Below are 15,739 nucleotides of genomic sequence, written 5' to 3' on the forward strand. Positions count from 1 at the left end.
GGGGTAGTGACAAGAAAGGCATGGAGTGCTTTTGGGTTGCTGGTAATGTTCTAGTTCTTTGATCTTAGTGCTGTGTACTTGGAGTATGTTTGGTTTATGAATACTCACTAAGCTGTGCGTTTACAGCAAATATGTTTTTTTTTAATAGATCTTATACTCTAATGAAAAAATTAAAAATGAGAATTAAAATGACATAAAACATTTTCTTGGCCTTTTGTGCATCCCACAAAATGCTCAATAAACTAAATAAACTAAAAAAATGAAAATAAGCCTGTCTAGATTTTGAATACAGTCATTTCACTGCTGGTAGGAAATGATTTAGGCAGACAGTATTAACTCTAATAGTTTCCTTGCTATAAAAGTAATCCATTTGGGGCTTCCCTGGTGGCTCAGTGCTTAAGACTCCTCCTGCCAATGCAGGGGACACGGGTTCGAGCCCTGGTCCGGGAAGATCCCAAATGCCGCAGAGCAACTAAGCCAGTGAGCCACAACTACTGAACCCACGTGCCACAACTACTGAAGCCCATGCGCCTAGAGCCGTGCTCCACAACAAGAGAAGCCACTGCAATGAGAAGCCTGTGCACTGCAGGGAAGAGTAGCCCCCGCTTGCCACAACTAGAGAAAGCCCATGCGCAGCAATGACCCAAAGCAGCCAAAAATTAATCCATTTTTTTAAAAAAAGTAATCCATTTTGAAAAATAAATTCAGTCCTTAATATATACATAAGGTACCCTAAATTCAAAAGGTCACTAATTGTTAATGAGATTAACTATACACTCATGATCTAGAATAAACTATAAAAAGAAAAAATTAAAACACTATTTCAGGATGTCAGTTTCGTTTTAGTTTTAAATGACTGTTAGATCAGCATTGTATAATGTATAGAAGAAAGTTAATTTAAATTAATCAGTTAAAACATTCACTTAGTTCAAAATTCAAATAAAAAGGGGTATCCTGTCCCTCAGGCACTCAGTTTCCCCAGTCAACCAATGTTTCAGTCCTTTTGTGTCCATTCAGAAATATTTTATGCATATACAACAAATATGTATAAACATTCTTTGCCCCCCATTTAACTAAGCAGTAGTGCCCCATAGACACTATCTCTGCCTTGCTTTTTTTACTTAATGATATATATTCACAATCATTTCATATTAAGATGAGGAAGTTCCTCTTTTTTTAGTGGCTGAATAATATTTTATTGTATAATATACCAGAATTTATTTAGCATGTCTGTACTTACGGACAGTAATATTATTTCCATGCTTTGCCACTTCACATGAAGCTGAAATGAATAGCATCCCACGTCCATTATTTTATACATTTGAATAAATGCAGGCATACCTTGTTTTATTGTGCTTCACTTTATTGCAATTCACAGATACTGCATTTTTTACAAATTGAAGGTTTGTGGCAACCCTGCGTCAAACAAGTCTATCAGCACCATTTTTCCAATAGCATTTGTTCACTTCATGTCTCTGCCACATTTTGGTAATTCTTGCAATATTTCAAAATTTTCTTTATTTGTTGTGGTGATCTGGGATTAGTGATCTTTGATGTTATTGTAATTGTTTTGGGGCACCATGAACTTCGCCCACATAAGATGACAAACTTGATAACTGTTGTGTGTTCTGACTGGCCATTCCCCCATCTCTCCCCCTCTCCTTGGGCCTCCCTATTCCCCAAGAATTGAAATTGAAATTAGGCCAGTTAATCCTACAACGGCCTCTAAGTGTTCAAGTGAAAGGAAGAGTCAAACGTCTCTCTGTTTAAATGAGGTATCAGTTTAAGCAGAGAGAGGCTGAAAACTAGACCTCTTGCGTTAAACAGTTAGCCAAGTTTTGAATGCAAAGGAAAAGTTCTTGAAGGAAATTAAAATTGCTACTCCAGTGAACACATTATAAGAAAGCAAAACAGCCTTATTTGTGATATGGAGAAAGTTTTGGTGGTCTGGTTAGAAGATCAAACCAGTCACAACATTTCCTTACGCCAAGGTCTGATCCAGAGCAAGGCCTTAACTCTTTTGAATTCTATGAAGGCTGAGAGAGGTGAAGTAGCTGCAGAAGAAAAGTCTGCAATAACAGGGGTTTGTTCATGAAATTGAAAGAAATAAACTGTCTTCATAACATCAAAATGCAAGATGAAGCAGCAAGCGCAGATGTAGAAGCTGCGGCAAGTTATCCAGAAGATCTAGCTAAGGTTATTAATGAAGGTGGCTACACTAAACAACAAATTTTCAATGTAGGCAAAACAGCCTTCTATTGGAAGAAGATGCCATCTAGGACTTTCATAGCTAGAGAGGAGAAGTCAATGCCTTAGCTTCAAAGCTTCAAAGGACAGGCTGCCTCTTTTGTTAGGGACTAATGCAGCTGGTGACTTTAAGTTGAAGCCAATGCTTATTTACCATTCTGAAAATCCTAGGGTGCTTAAGAATTATGCTAAACCTGCTCTGCCTGTGCTCTATAAATGGAACAACAAAGTCTGGATGACAGCACATTTGATGACAACAGGTTTATTGAATATTTTAAGCCCACTGCTGAGATCTAGTGCTCAGAAAAGAAGATTCTTTTCAAAATATGACTGCTCGGGCTTCCCTGGTGGTGCAGTGGTTGAGAGTCCGCCTGCCGATGCAGGGGACGCGGGTTCATGCCCCGGTCCGGGAAGATCCCACATTCCGCGGAGCGGCTGCGCCCGTGAGCCATGGCCGCTGAGCCTGCGCGTCTGGAACTTGTGCTCCGCAACGGGAGAGGCCACAACAGTGAGAGGCCCGCGTACCGCAGAACAAACAAAAACAAACAAAAGAAAATATGACTGCTCATTGATAATGCACCTGGTCCCCGAAGAGCTCTGATGGAGATGGACAATGAGATTCATGGGTTTTTTTTTTTCCTGACTACTAATACAGCATCCATTCTGCAGCCCATGGATCAAGGAATCACTTTGACTTTCAAGTCTTGTTATTTAAGAAATACATTTTGTAAGGCTATAGCTGTCATAGATAGTGATTCCTCTGATGGATCTGGGCAAAGTCAATTGAAAACCTTCTGCAAAGGACTCACCATTCAATTTTTTTTTTTTTTTTTTTTTTTTTTGGCAGTACGCAGGCCTCTCACTGCTGTGGCCTCTCCCGTTGCGGAGCACAGGCTCTGGACGCGCAGGCTCAGCGGCCATGGCTCACGGGCCCAGCTGCTCCGCGGCATGTGGGATCTTCCCGGACCGGGGCACGAACCAGTGTCCCCTGTATCGGCAGGCAGACTCTCAACCACTGTGCCACCAGGGAAGCCCAGCACTCACCATTCTAGATGCCATTAAGAATATTTGTGATTCATAGGAAGAGGTCAAAATGTCAACATAACAGGAATTTGGAAGAAGTTGATTCCAGCCCTCAGGGATGACTTTGAGGGGTTCAAGACTTCAGCGAAGAAAGTCGCTGCAGATGTGGTGGGAATAGCAAGAGACTGGAATTAGATGTGGAGCCTGAAGACGTGACTGAATTGCTGCAATCTCAAGATAAAACTTTAATTGATAAGGAGCTGCTTCTTATGGATGGGCAAAGAAAGTGGTTTCTTGAGATGGAATCTACTCCTGGCGAAGATGATGTGGAGATTGTTGAAATGGATTTAGGGTTTAGGATTTAGGATTTACCAACTTGGTTGATAAAGCAACCCCAGGGTTTGAGAGGATCGACTTCAATTCTGAAAGAAGTTCTACTGTGGTTAAAATGCTATCAAGCAGCGTTGCGTGCTTCAGAGAAATCATTTGTAGACGGAAAAGTCAATCAATGTGGCAAACTTCACTGTTGTCTTATCTTAAGAAATGGTCACTGCCACCCCACCTTCAGCAGCCACCAGCCTGATCAGTCGGCAGCCATCAACACTGAGGCAAGACCCTGCACCAGCAAAAAGATCGAAGGCTCAGATGATGGTTAGCATTTTTTTAGTAATAAAATATTTTTTAATTAAAGTTCATTCATTGTTTTTTTAGACATATTACTATTACACACTTAATAGGCTACAGTATAGTGTGAACATAACTTTCATATGCCCTGAGAGACCAGAAAGCTCATATGACTTGCTTTATTGTGATATTTGCTTATTGTAGTGGTCTGGAACCAAATCCACAGTATCTCCAAGGTATCCATGTTTGTGGCAAGTCTGGAAGATAGTTAACTTTGTATTATCAGACATTTACTTGCTTTCTCCACTTGGTCATTTTAGTTTTGAAACTAGAACTATTGAAGGTGAGTTTTAGAGTTACAGTCATAAGGGTTTTCAGGTAGAATGGATTCACTGATCCATACTTTCATTTATTCCTTCAATAAGTATTGAGCCCTATTTTATTCTCCCCAGTGAACAAAAGAGACAAAATTTCCTGATGTCTTGGTGTTTACATTCTGGTGTGTTGTGGATAAGGTGGGGAGAGAAGACAGACAATATGCAAATAAATAAGTAAATGATATATATGTTAGGAAACATTAAATGCTCTGCAGAAAAATAAAACAGGGATGGGGGATAGGTCATTCCAGGAAGGGTGTTGCAACTTTAAACAGGGGTGGCAGGCCCCTGTAAGGACTTGGCATCAGTAAGACCTGGGGACCCTTGGAGGGTTTTCCTTCCATTATGTTTCTTTCCTTCTTTATAAGTAACATTTTTATTTTAAACTAGTTTTAGGTTTAAAAAAAGTTGCAAAGATAGCACAGGTAGTTCAGCTTCTTACCCCAATATAGCCTCCAATATCAGCCCACAGCTTTTTATAACCCAGTTCTGAGGATTTCTACAAGTAGGCTGGCTCACCCACTTTGTTCCCTTGATGTTATCATCTTACACGACTGTGGTATATTTCTCAAAACTAAGAAACCAACATTGGTTTCCTCCTATTACATTAACTCCAGACTTTAAAAAGTTTTTACCAGTTTTTCCATTAATGTCCTTTTTCTGTTCCAGAATCCAGTCAGGGCTACTACACAGCATTTAGTTGTCATGTCTCCTGGTCTCCTCTAGTCTGGAAAATTTCTCATGATTTCCTTGTTTTTCATGACCTTGACAGTCTTGAGGATTACTGATCAGGTATTTTGTAGAATATCTATCAGTCCAGATTTGTTTGATGTTTTCCTTATGACTAGAAAGGAGTGATGGATTTTCGGAAAGAATACTATAGGAGTGATGTTCCCTTTTCATTCCATCATATCTGGGCCACATGATATCTACCTGATAAGGTGATATTAACCTGATCACTTGTTTCAAGTGGGTCTGCCAGTGTTCTCCACTATAAAGTTAATATTTTCCCCTTTCCAGTTTCTATGCTTTGGAAGCCAGTCACTAAGGCCAGCCCACATTCAACTGACTTACATTTTAGAAACCCTGTTCTGGCTGCTAGGGTGAGACTAGTTGTAGAAGGACAAGGGCAAGAGCTGTATCCCAGGTAGAGTTGATGGAGGCTGAAACTACTGTAGCCACATAGCTGGCGAAAAGAAATGCCTGGCTTCCATTTCAAAACTTCAGAACTGGGGAGCCCAGAGCCACTTCTGTGAGGATAAATATGAATGTAGCCATAGACCACCCTGAAATCACTTCATTCTTGCCCCTCAGGGCTGGGCTTGGGGTTTTAGTTTCTTCTCTTTGCAAGTTACCTGAGGACAGTTTTAGCTGTAGGTGGAAGAAGTTTGGTTTACTCACCAAATTAGATGTTCTGTATAAAGTATAGGGATATTTAAAAAAAAAAGTGTAGGGATATAGAAGTTCTAAATACATGTTACTTTTTGTACTTGTTATGATTTTTCATTGCTGTTCAACAAATTAAGAGTCTATTATCTAATAATAGATAAGAGTCTATTATCTATTATTAAGTAAATAATAATTGTTAGATGAAAACATAGCACAGTGCCTGGCTCTCATAAATACTTATTGAATTAGCCAGAAGAAATTAGGTAGCAAGTGATTGACAAAGGAATGGGTCCCACCCAGTGACCGCAGCCAGGTCACAAGAGCTCCTCTTCGATCTCTCTCATGACCATCGCTTGGAATTTCCCCTCTTCCTTCTCTTTCTCCTTCAGATAGTTGCTTTCCAGGACCATCCCTTCCCTTTACCTTCGTCTCACACCAGGCCAGCTTGCTCTGGAGTTAGTCTGTCAGACCAGGGAAAGCAAAAGGTCCTAGAGAAGTTCCATCTCCAATAGCTTCACCCATCCAGTCTTATTTTCTTCTGAAATAAAATGAATACTACCTCTCTTGCTTTTCTGCTTTGAGTGTCCAACAATCTGCCTTTAGCACCCCTGGGGGTGACAGAAGAATTAGTCTTTTGATCCCAGCCAGCCTGCTTTTAGAAATCCCTGTAAAGTCATAAGGAACCGTGTGTCTATACAGTTGGGTGAGAAGCTGAGACCATAGTCTCTTCTCCAGTTCTTCCGCGTACAGTGCTTGTCCTTGTGTTCTTCGTTATTCTGTAAGATTCAGGTCAAAGTTTTGCCTGGAAAATCCTTCCCTGACCACCCCTTCCTATTTAACTTTAGAGTAGGAACTTCGTGCTGGCTTGGGAACCCAATCACCTTCCAAAGTAAGAAGACGTGTTTCAAGTCTCAAAACATTTATAAATTTGTTAACATACTCTAGAACAAAGAACTGCTAAAAAAGTTAAGCTATAAAATGTTAAAGAAATTAACATAAAATTAAGGATCATAAAAAAATATTAAGGATCATAAGGTTTTTTTGTTTTGTTTTGTTTTTGCGGTACACGGGCCTCTCACTGTTGGGGCCTCTCCCGTTGCGGAGCACAGGCTCCCGACGCGCAGGCTCAGCGGCCATGGCTCACGGGCGCAGCCGCTCCGCGGCACGTGGGATCCTCCCAGACCGGGGCACGAACCCCTGTCCACTGCATCAGCAGGCGGACTCTCAACCACTGCGCCACCAGGGAAGCCCTCATAAGGTTTTTAACTGGGTTTCCTGAGATCTGGATTTGGCTTCAGGTAGTGTATCTGGGATGTGACTCTGGGAAGTTAGAGTGAAGAGGAGGAGAGTAAGACAGGGATGGGGTAAAGCCCAGGTGTGGTGCCCTAAGGAGGTTGCTGGCTATAGGCAATGAGGTTGCATTGCCTCTGCTGTGGAACCTCCTGAGAATTAACCAGAATGTCTATGTGCATTGTCTACTTGGAGGGACAGGATGCTGGAGCATTAACCCACTGGATTTTTTCCCCTTGATTAAGGGCTGCCCTGAGACTGTTAACACCCTCACCCTTTTGGTTGTTTGCCTGTGGGAAGAGAGGTCTGCAGCCTGCATGGGAGAGGGCTTTGGGCCAGCAAGCAGGATGACTCGAGCAGTGCTAAAGGAGGACGCTGTCCTGGCCAGGTGAGCCTAAGCCACAGGTAACTGGTCTCGGCAGCCACAGGTGAATTTCCGTCAGAGGTGTGGAGGGAATGGGAGCCAGGGCATCAGAGCCATCTGCTAGAGTTACATGATGGATTGAGGCTACCAAACGATAGACACTGCAGCGGCTTGAAATTCTGGTCTGGAGCTCTCCACAGTGTCAAATTAGGGGAACTAGTTCTGGGTGCTATTGCTTATTTGTCCAAGGCCCCAGATTTGATTGCATAACACTCTGTGAGTTACTCCAGGCAGATATTAGTCTCTTGACTCTTTTTTTAAAAAAATTGTGGTAAGACATAGATACCACAAAATTTGTCATTTTAATTATTGCCATGTGTACGGTTCAGTGGCATTAAACACATTCCCAGTGTTGTGTAACCACCATCTCCATCCATTTCTAGAACTTGTAAAAAATCTTCCCAAACTGAAACTCAGTACCCATTAAACAATGACTCCCCATTTTGACCTTCCCTCATTTCCTGGCAACCACCATTCTATTTTCTGCCTCTGTGAATCTGGCTACTCTGGGAACCCCATATAAGTGGGATCATATAACATTTTTCCTTTTATGACTGGCTTATTTCACTTAGCATAATGTCTTCAAGGTTCATTCATGTTGTAGCATATGTCTGGTTTTTTTTCCCTTTTTAAGGCTAAATAATATTCCATTGTATGTATGTACTACATTTGTTCATCCATCTGTTGATTTACACCTGGGTTACTTCTACTTTTTGGCTATTGTGTATAATGCTGCTATGAACATAAGTGTACAAAAATCTGTTTGGGTTCTGCTTTCAATTTTGGGGCATACACCCAGAAGTGGAATCATATGATAATTCTGTTAACAAAAAAATTAATAGTCAATCTAAAGGCGAATTAGAGAATTTTATTGAAGCCAGTCTGAGGATTGTAACCCAGGAGAGAGTCTTCAGAAAACTCTGAGGACTGTTCCTTTTGTTAGAAGTTGAAGGCACAGTCTTACACATTTTGGAGAAAAAGGATTATACATCAAAATGACACACTGACATTTTTACGTAAAGTTTACCAAAGATGCATAATCCAGTTTGTACTAAGCAAGCAACAGGTCACCATGACCCCTTACAGGATTAGGAAAGGAAAAATTAGTCTTCTAAGGAGTTACATTGCTGTCATCAGAAGAAGAAAAAAAAAGCCATTGATCTTTATGGTCAACAGGCATTCCTGCCTTTGAGGAGGTCTGGTTAATGTATAATGCGGATGCACATCGCACATAAGGGAGGACCCGGTACAGACAGGGAGTACGTTATGCTAAATTTTCTTGTCCTGCCTTAAAACATAAATTTTATTCCATCAATTCTATTTTTAATTTTGTAAGGAGCCACCATACTCTTTTTTTTTTTTTTTTTTTTTTGGCGGTACGCGGGTCTCTCACCGTTGTGGCCTCTCCCGCTGCAGAGCACAGGCTCTGGACGCGCAGGCTCAGCATCCATGGCTCACGGGCCCAGCCGCTCCGCGGCATGTGGGAGCCTCCCAGACCTCCCGGACCGGGGCACGAACCCGTGTCCCCTGCATCGGCAAGCGGACTCTCAACCACTGCACCACCAGGAAAGCCCCACCATACTCTTTTCCATAGTGGCTATGCCATTTTACGTTCCTGCCAAGAGTGCACAAGGGTTGCAATTTCACCGCATCCTCACTGACACTTGCTATTTCTAATGAGTTGATAACTCATCATAGCTTTGATTTGCATTTCCTTAAAGGTTAGTGATGTTGAGCATCTTTTCCATGCTTGTTGGCCATTTTTATATCTTTGGAGAAATGTCTGTTCAAGTGTTTGCCCATTTTTAAATTAGGTTTTTAAAAACTATTGAGTTGTAGGAGTTCTTTATATATTCTGGATATTAACCCTACTGAGGTATATGATTTGCAAAATTTTTTTTTCTCATTCCTTAGTTTGTCTTTTTTCCTGACTCTTTTTGTTTGTTTTTAAGATATTGGGGTTGAGAGGGATTTAGTGACCTGTGAAGATCACACATATCTTTATTGGAGCCTTTATTGGACTTGAACATGTGTCTCTACTCTTTACCTAATCTCCTTTTTTCACTATCTCACCCCATTCTCTAACATTTGGTCACATCAACATAAACAGTAGTTTGTCCTATGGCAATTAATACTGTATAGCCAAAGAACCAAGCAAGAAAATTTTAACTGGTTCTTTGGATGACCCAGCCTCTCACTGCCATCCCCGTTAGTCCTCCTCTCCCACTATCCAGCAGGGATGCTTATAGAGATACAGAACATACCTGGGTGCCTTTAGTTACATTAATTAGCGAATTCATTAATTAAATTTATTTTCACCATCATATCCTGCTTAAAATGTTCTTTTCTGTTCCTTAAAATGTTTTTAAGAATCAGAACGTTTTCCAAAGGCTATTTATTTACTTTGACAACTGACAACTGGGGGGGTTTTCTACCACATTTTAAAGAAGAGACTAATTATATGGAGCAAGCTTCCATGCTCTCCAAATTAATCCCAAAGCACTGATGCTAATAGATTCAGGCCACTGCTTAGTATGGTGCTTGACACAAAGTAGGCCTCCAATAAATATTTGTCAAATGAATGTTGCAATGCTACAACGAAAGGAGAGGATTTGTAGGGAAAGCCGATTCCATTGTTTGATTTAGCAGAGAAAAAGGAGCAGTATTTTCCACAGTATAGCCTTGCGGAAATTGATTTTATTGGTCTCATTCTTCATGTCTGAGGCTTTGGGATACAGCATCCTTGGGAGGAAGCAGGAATAAATCTCTTCAGAGGAATACAGCAAGCGCAAGCAGCCTTTCTGTCTGGATGTTGAAGAGAGCCAAGATTTGGGCCCTTTTGATCAAAGCAACTTGGGCCCTTTTGATCAAAGCAACTTCCTCACTGTATTATGGGAGGCTATGAAAAAGGATTCTTCAAGAAACAATAAAACTATTTGGCTTTTCAACATAATATCATTTCAACAATGACGCTTGAGTAAATCACTGAACTTTCCTGGGCCTCAGCTTCCTCTCATCAAACAACAATAGAGTCGAACCAGAAGAGCTATTCTCCTTGGGCTCTAAAATGCTATATTTCTATCTTAGTATTCCATTTGAAAGAAAATCTGGAAAAATAAATTGAGCAGGTCCAAGAGTTATATGTAAATACTCTATTTTAAATCAGGTCCTCACAGTCGTTAAAGTTTATGGAAAGCTTAAATAGAATTTCCCCCTCTTTCTGGTTTTTATTTCAGTCGTTATCTCTAACTTGTAATTTCAGTTTATAACCTCAATTACACATTCCATATGATATATATCTCATCCATATGACTAGACTCTAATGTGAGAGTATCATAAGAATATTTCTAGTCAACTGAATATTTGATTTCTCTTGGTTAATGTGGTCCTGTTGTCTGGCTGCCTACCAATCTTTGAATATCCTTCCTATGTTTAGGGGGATTTTCCCATTTTAGGAGTCTTGCCTTCCCAAGGTAGAATTCCCAAAATTCACTTTCCCAGCTTTCCTGACAGCTAGGATGCAGCAGGCCTGTGACTGAGGCCCTCCTAATCACATACACCAACTTGAGAGTCTGAGTGAGACACAGTGGGTATGATGAAGCAGGCATCAAGTGGACCCCTATTCTGGAATGGGTGTGGCCACGGCAGCAGTGATGGAAGGGGTGGTCTTTATATCTGGTGTCAGCAGTGGCATCACCATGGATTAGTTTGAATGTTGTTTAATCAGATCAGGCTGACTCTGGCCCTCCTGGAGTTTCTTTGAACTTCTGCATAATCTTTAATAAACCCTTTCCTGTTTAAACTTGGTAGAGTGGGTTCTGTTGCTGGCAAACAAGAACATTGACTGATAGAATTTATTTTCAAAGGAATCTCTTATGTGTCCGGGACCTAAGTATTTACTTTCCAAGACAAAAAATAATCTTCAACTTATCTGTTCTTAAACTCAATTTTTGTTAGTCCATAAAATAATATGACTGATGCTTTAGTAACAGTTATTTATTTATTCAGCAAATCTTGTGCTCAGGGCTGAAAAGGATACAGCGATTAGTAAGTCACAAGCCCTGTCTCTGAAAGCTCACATCTGTTTCAAAGCTGAGCATCTATTGCTGGATGACTTAATAATTATAATAATGTTTAACATGAATGAGTACTTACCCTGCTCCAGGCACATGTGTTAACTCATTGAATTGTCCCAACAACTCTGAGTAGGTATAGTCCTTATTCCTACAGATGAGGAAAACAAGGAGCTTCCCCATGCTAAGCCACTTGTTCAAGGCCACATAGCTAGTGAGCAGCAGAGCTGAGATTCAGACTCGGGTGGTCTGGCCCCAGACCACACATTCTTAACACCACTCCATGGCAGTAAGTTTGCACTGCTCTGAGTTTCCATTTAGATAACATCATGTTTGAAACCGTTTCCTTCTCATTATAAAATCGAGAATCAGCAGTCACAGTTGGATAAGGAAAGAGTAAAGACTCCTCCCTCTGGCCTTTTTTTTTTTTTTTTTTAAAGATAAAACTGAGCCCCCATATGGACCATAACATTTCCCTCAGTTTCCCTGGGCACAGCTGAGAGAAACCAGAACTTTCAAAAAGACAATTTAAATCCTACACCTCTCTTTCCTTGCTCTGACCTCTTTGTGGCTTATTCTCAACACAACAGCCAAAGGAATCCTGTCCTCTCTTGGTTCAAAACCCTCCAGTGTCCTCTCATATGAATCAGAGTAAAAGCCAAAATCCTTGTTAAGGTTGCCAAGTCCTGAGAACAAAGGTTCCCTACTTTCCAGATCTCAGCTCCTGTCACTCTCTCCTCTCTCACTGTGTCCCCAGCAACCCTGACTCCTTGGCTGTTCCTTGAAAACGTGGGGCAAGCTGGCTGCCTCGGGCTTTGACCTTTCTGGACTTCTCTTCTCCAAGATATCCATGTGTTATGGTCCTTACCTCCTCCAAATTTTTTCTTGAAAATAACCTTTTTAGTAAGGGCCCTCTCTACCTGATATTTCAACTTCACCTCACTGAAGTAGGTTCTAGGATGACCAACTTTGGCCTAGGAGAGAGGGGTTTCCCAGGACACAGAACTTTCAGTGCTAAAACTGGGTTTGTCCCGGACCAACCAGTCCACTTGATCACCTGTGTAGTCCCAGAACAGTGCCTGGCTCCTAACAGCCTTAATAAATATTTCTGGAAGAGAATGAATGAATGAACGAACAAGTAGGTAAGAGAAACAAGCACTCTTAGAGGGGAGTGTAGGTGGGTGTTTATTGCCCCTGAAATCAGAACATATAGGTATATCTGTTCATCATAGCAACTTGTAAGTCTTCTTCAGCATGGAATGAAGCCCAACTTTCATGAATAGGGAACCAATATTTCTTAATCTCCTAATCAGAAAAGTATGATTTATCATTTTGCTGTTGCTGTAAGTAGTTTGGAATAGTGTGTCCCACACTCATCTTCTCAAGAAACAGTTAGAATGGCCATGTTGGCTTTACATTTTCTTAGACTTCAAAGTGGTTTCCATATTTTAAACGGCAATGATGCATTTTTGAAGGTGTGTTTTTTTCCATTGCTAATGACCCTGAGTGCCAACTCCCTCCTCTACCTTAACACTTCCTCCATCTACTCCAGCCAGGACCTTCCTGGGGTTGCCCCTGAGCCATTCTGCTTACGTAGCATGCCCTTCCGATTCCTGTTGCCCCCTATTTTTCTCACACCAGTCTCCCCAACTTCAGCTTTTTCAAATGAACACAATCTGATGCCGGTCTGTCATATGTCAGGTACTTGTTCTTCAAAATATTTTTGGCAAGAGAATTCAACAAGGCAGCATAAGTCAGTGGCTTATTCATCTTTGCATCCCTTGACCCTAGCTTGGTTTGTACATTCATTCACCCACTCATTCGTTCACTCAACCAACACATCTTTTTTGAGTTCTGTAATGTGCCAGGTAATGGGAATACATCAATTAACCAGATATTTTCTCTGACCCCTCTAGTAGGGCACAGGCAAATAAACAGGAATGATCAAGGGAGTATTAAAACTACATTGTACTTATTCATGATAAATGTAGGGTATTTTGGAAACACATGGGAGGGGTGCAGTAACTACCAGAGTTCAAGCACTAGGAAAATGTTATTTGAACAAATGGACGAGTGAGTGGCTGAGTGAACAAATGAATGAATGAATGAATATAATTGGTATGAGAGCACAGAATCTTCATGGTATGTAGTCACCATCACATGGCAAGATGTTTCTCCAGCTTCACTATTTTGAAGAGGCCAGCTCATATGAACCCCTATGATGAAAAATACAACTTTTACTTCCCTCTTTCTCCTCTTCTCCTTTCTCTTCTGACCAAATAGCAGGAATGAAATGAAATGTGAGTGCCAGCAGTGCCATAGTCAGCATGTCCCATCTACTCTGCTCAAAACTCTAATAAAATAACTCTGATGTCAGGCAAAATTTCACCCTTCTGAAACTCTTCAGCATTTTCATGATTGATTAGACAAAATACCTGCTCGACTTCAAGGCAGCTGGCTGTACAGCCAAAATGGGTTGCTTAACTTTGCTTACGATTTTGCTTAAGGGTATCAAATCGTGGCTGTGTTCATTGTGAAGCAGGAATTGTTTTTCCAACTGAACTTCGCCTCTTGGTTTCAGCACATCTCTTCGATCCCTTGTGATGGTTTCCATGCCAGCAATTTGCCGGTCTGCGTTGCTGTTTCTACACACAGCACTGCAGGGTTTATCAGCGGACCATCTACTGTTCCTGGAAACTCCCTAGTAAACATCTGCTATGGAACTGGAAAGTGCTAGTTCAAACCAGTTTTTCTTAGTTTCACTGATCCTTTTTGACCTTTTTCTTAATTTCTCTATACCAAATCAGAACCTATAGGAATTTTGCTTTTTAAGAAAACCCTCATTTTTATATGTTAAAATAGTTAAAGTGAATTATAAATAGTAATTTAACATTTTAGTATGCATTAAAAATTCTTATCTCTAAAAAGTAAGGACAAAATTAATTCTGATTCCTTAATACCAAGTCCATATTAAATTTTTCATAATTTGTACCCAAGAGGCCTTTTACAGTAGGTTTGTCAAAACTAGGATCCAATACGAGACCATGAGTTGCATTGGTTTGTTTTATACACGTGAGCACTCCCAATACACGGATCTGTGGAATGGACCAGGCCAGCTATCCTATAGCATATATGATTCACCTGATTGTTTCCTTGTGGAATTATTTACCTTATTCCTAGATCACCTGTATTTCCTCTAAATTGGAAGTGAAATCCAAAGGCTTGATTAGATTCCACTCAGGCACCTTTGGCTGGTACATCATTGCTGATATAGTGTTTCTCATTCTGTATCACAACAGGAAACTCATGATATCTGATTTTCCCTCTTGCAATCAGAAATCTTGATATAAATGTTAAAATTATAAAAATTAAAAAATTTTTATTTCATTGAAAAAGTAATAACTACCCATATTAACACATTTAGACGCTAAGAAAGGTATCAGAGAAAACCAAGTCTTCCTTCTACACCATACTTTCAATCACTAGTCTTCCTTTCATAAGAGGGAAGCATTCCTCCCAGAAATATTCTACACATGTATGATGGGAGCATACTTTCATTTAGAACTTGTCTGGGAGGTCCTTCCTCTTCAGTACATGTTGAGCTCAGGTATTCTGTTTCTTTTTTAATTAAAAAAATTAAAAAAATTTTTTTATTGAAATATAGTTGATATACAATGTTGTATTAGTTTCAGGTGTACAGCAAAGTGTTTCAGTTATACATACATATATATTTTTTCAGATTCTTTTCCGTTATAGGTTATTACAAGATATTGAATATAGTTCCCTGTGCCAAACAGTAGGTCCTTGTTCTTTATTTTATATTGTAGTGTGTTAATATCTACTGTTAATCCCAAGCTCCTAATTTATCCCTCTCCCACTTCCCCTTTGGTACCATAAGTTTGTTTTCTATATCTGTGAATCTATTTCTGCTTTGTAAATAAGTTCATTTGTATCATTCTTTTTTTAGATTCCACATACAAGCAATAGCATATGATATCATAGCATGTATTCCTTTTAATGGCTCCATGGTTTATCATCCTGTACACGTTCCATAAATCACTTAACTAGTATTTCACTGATGGATATTTTGGCAGTGTCCAGACTTATGCTTTTGCACAAATATGAAAATAAGTGTAGGCTACATTCCTAGAAATGACATTGCTCCTCCAAGGGTGTGTGAATTCTAAATTTGGATAGGAATGGCCAAACTGCTTTCCAAATAGCTTGTACAAGTTTACACTTCTACAAAAAGCATATGTACAATAGTGACTTTTCCTTTACACTCTCAACAA

Source organism: Leucopleurus acutus, assembly GCF_964270905.1.
Source record: "Leucopleurus acutus genome assembly, chromosome: 3".
Classification (NCBI taxonomy): Eukaryota; Metazoa; Chordata; class Mammalia; order Artiodactyla; family Delphinidae; genus Leucopleurus; species Leucopleurus acutus.